Source organism: Arachis ipaensis, chromosome B05 (assembly GCF_000816755.2).
Source record: "Arachis ipaensis cultivar K30076 chromosome B05, Araip1.1, whole genome shotgun sequence".
NCBI lineage: Eukaryota > Viridiplantae > Streptophyta > Magnoliopsida > Fabales > Fabaceae > Arachis > Arachis ipaensis.
The window spans coordinates 119,612,793-119,616,955 of record NC_029789.2 but is presented as its reverse complement, the minus strand read 5'-3'; positions in this window follow the sequence as shown (position 1 = coordinate 119,616,955).

The following is a 4,163-nucleotide window of genomic DNA, read 5'->3' as shown; positions in this document are numbered from 1 at the left end:
GTTAAAAATGATTATTTTTATTGTTATTTTTAATTATTAGTTTAATTTGTTTAGTTTAATAATCCAATAACATATCTTAGTCTATTATTCATATTCTGACCTAAAAATATATCCAGGCCCCAAATAAATAAAAGTCCACCCAAGAGAGCTGGCATCATCTATACCTACCCGACCTCATAGAGGCCAGGCACGACAACAGTAGTTCAGTCCTACTTATCTAACTAACTCCTAAGATATCTCCCATTTATTTAGAAGGGAGATCTCAACAACTCCCCTAGAAAAAGAAAATGGTTATCCACCATAAAAGATGGAACTACACTAAAGGTGGTTATCTATTATATTATAAATACACTAACATCCTCAAATATATTCATGACCCAATCTATTAAAAACCTATTTTAAACCCTTGCTAACTTAAACATCAAAATTCCTTGCAGGTACCACCCCCTACCTCCTCACGAGGAACTCAGACGGTGGCACTTCGACACAAGTAGAAGTTGGATGCTACCCTAAAGGAAGTTTAGATCTCACGTTCAGGCCCAAAAGCAACCTCATTTTAGGTAACCCACAGAACATTGGCGCCGTTGCCAGAGACCTGGAAGTCTACACCCCACTATGGCGGACAATCAGATCGAAGACGGACACACAACATCCGATTCAGAACCCGAACCTCATAACGATGACCGAGCACTCATGATACCTCTGCGACATGATAGAGCAAGTGGTCCTAATTGGGAGGGAACATCGGGAAACCCCCTGCCTAGGAGAGTTAATTCAGAAATACATCCCCTAGATAATAAAGAACTCCTGCATGCAACAGAAATTATGGGACTCGTACATGGGCACCATGGCCGATTAGAGCAACTTGAGCAAGAGATCGAGCGACAAATGGAAGCTGAAAGAGACTTGTGAAAGGAGGTGCGACAACGAAGAGAGCTAGAAGAAAAGCTCTTGAGATTAGAAGTTGACTTCGAAATCGGAGCAACCATGCAGATCAGGAGGAAGGCCCTCTTGGAGGAGAAGATATATTCATATAAGAGATCCTGTGGGTTAGGGTTCTTAGGAACTTTAAAAGCTCCGGCATAGACCTATATGACAGAATGACCGACGCAAGACACCACCTTAACAATTTTAAAAGTCGAGTGTATTTGGCTGATGCGTTTGATGCAACCCGCTGCAAAGCTTTTTCGACAACGTTAACCAAAGTGGCGATGAAGTGGTTTGATAGTTTACCACCTAGGTCAGTAACTTATTTTGACAACATTGCAAGAAAGTTTTTCACCCACTTTTCAATTCAGAAAGATAAAGTCAAGCATGCTCCTAGCCTTCTAGGGGTTAAACAAGAAGTCGTAGAAACTCTCCGAGTTTATCTGGAATGATTCAACAAATCTTGTTTGGAGATTTAAAATTTACCTACAGAAGCAGTGACAATGGGTTTAGTTAACGGCCTTAGAGAAGGGCCGTTTTTCTCAATCTATATCCAAGCGACATCTGACTTCTCTGTACAAAGTACAAGAACGACCGAAAAAGTACATCAACATGGAGGAAAATTTCTGACTTAGAGAGCCAACTCCAAAGCATAACCTTCCTTATCAAGCTTGAGATAAAGATAAAGAAGCAAAGAAAAAGGATGAATACAATTCAGATAAGCCTTGAAGATACCATAATTACATCCCCACTCTAGTTTCTCTTGTCGACATCTACAGGGAGATTTGCCATACTGAAAAATTTCTCCCCCTCATTGCATCAAGAACAAGAAAGTTGGAAGCCAGACGGAATAATATGAGTATCACAAATTATATGGACATTTCACCAATGATTGATATGATTTGAAAAATGTAGTAGAAAAACTTGCTAGAAAAGGTTAGTTAGAAAGATACCTCACAGAAAGATCGAACGATCTAGGAAAAAAGAAGAGGGGTGATGAAGACAGGAGTCGGTGAGATCAGCCAACCGAAACCCCTGATAGGCATATCCACATGATAGTTGGAGGATGTGCAGGAGGAGGGGTAACTAAGTCTTCTCGTAAAAGACATCTAAAAGAAGTCTACCAAGTCGGTGAATAATGCGAAGTTTCTGATTTACCCACAATCTCATTCACCAAAGAAGACGCTCAAGGAATAACCCCTGGCCATAACAATCTTGTCGTAATTACAACGATACTCGCCAATGCAAACTTCCAAATAACTTTGGTAGATTAGGAAAGCTCGGCCGACATATTATTCAAACCTACTTTTGACAAGCTCGGGTTAGAAGAAAAAGAACTAAGAGCCTATCCTGACAATCTTTTTGGTTTAAGAGACATGCCCATTTGACCTTTCAGCTTTATCTCCTTGCATACCACTTTTGGTAAAGGTTTGAAGTTTAGAACTTTGAGTATAGACTACCATTGTGGTCGACGTGGCATCGGCCTACAATGCCTTGATAGGTCGGACAACTTTGAACAAATTAGCTGTGGTCATTTTCACTCTTCATCCCTACATGAAATTTCTGAATTCAGAGGAAATCGCTACTATAAGAGGAAATCAGAGGTTGCCGCAAAAATGTTATAATGAAAGCTTGAATCTACGGGGAAGCGTTAAGGAAAAAGAAGTCAACACCATTGAACTGGGTGGTGTCTGAGTACGAGAAGAGATACGAGCTCAACTTGGTGGAAAGACTGAAGAGGTTTACATCAGAGATCAGGCAGAAAAAGCAAGCATAGGAGCTAACCTGGATAAAGAATTGAAACTATATCTCGTTAAGCTCTTACAACAAAATTTTGACCTCTTTGCTTGGAAAACTTCCGACATGCCTAGGATACAACCCGATCTCATGAGTCACAAGCTCACTATCTACCCGAGCTCATGATCTGTTCAACAAAAGCGACGAAAGCTCAGGCTCGAAAGAGCACAAGTCGTGGTATATGCACATTAAGCAACTTTCGACGTATATAAAAACCAAAAGCCATAGTTGCTATTTTCACTACACTTTCGGGAAGTGACATATAACATCAACTTCGAGCATGCTTAAAACGAATCATGAATTCATCAATCGACTCCCAATTATCGTGCTTCAAAGCCACTAAATAAGTGATTGTTACATTCAATTCCCCTCTATAAAATTGGGAATGAAAAGCACTCTCCAACTGTGTCCAAGTTACAATCGAATAAGCCTGAGATTTGAAAACCAAGTAAAAGCATTCTTCCTTAAAGAAGAAAGAAAAAATTTTATTTTCAAATTTTCATCATTTGCTAAATTGCCTAATTCAACCATATATTGAGTGATATGCTCAGTAGTCGATCCACCAACCTCTCTAGCAAACTTTGTTATTATCTTATGATTTTTTACACTCCTAGGTACTTCTGCCATTTGTACGATAGCAAGAAATGTAGAAACAAAGTATGGTCGATTCATAAAACCCATATTGAATCCGATCCTGTTGAGAACATCTTTGTCAATTCTCGTAACTTGATAAATTTCACCACGTTGATTAACTCGCATTCGAACCAATACTTCATTTGCATTCTGATTGCGTCGAACTACTCGAGGGATATCTTCACCTAAGTGTATATTTTCATCCCTATTTCTAGCCATGTTCTCTAAATCTTCTGGGTTTACTTCAACATTTTGTCAATCATCATTGTCATAGTCAACAATTCAGACAATCCGCTTGACTTGTCTAGCAAGACGTTCAAACTTTGTCTCGTGATCAGCCATCATGAGATTCAAGATAGTAGTCATCCGTTGAGTCAATAAATTGACCAAATCATGATGACTTTCATCGACATGCTGTCGAAAGGTCGCTATCAAACCCATGCTATTCAATGTTGTATCTACTTGATAATCACGGACAAACTCAGGATGTTGTAAAGATAGTTGATTATTAACTACCCCTGATGTACTTCCAAATTGAATTGGAGGCCCGTAATCACCCATTGGTGGAGTATAACCTAGAGGGAGGCCAAAAGGAGGCTAGCCTACAGTTACTGGCGGTTGCGTTTGTGTTGGAGAAATTCGCAGAAGTGGATAGGGATGGCAAAAACCCCCGGCGGGGTGAGTATCTGCGGGGATTTACCCGCTGGGAGGCGGATATGGGGATAGTTTTTTACCCGCGAGGATGGGGCACGGGTACCCGTATAATAAACGGGGCGGGGATAGAGGTCCCCCCGTGGAGACCCCTT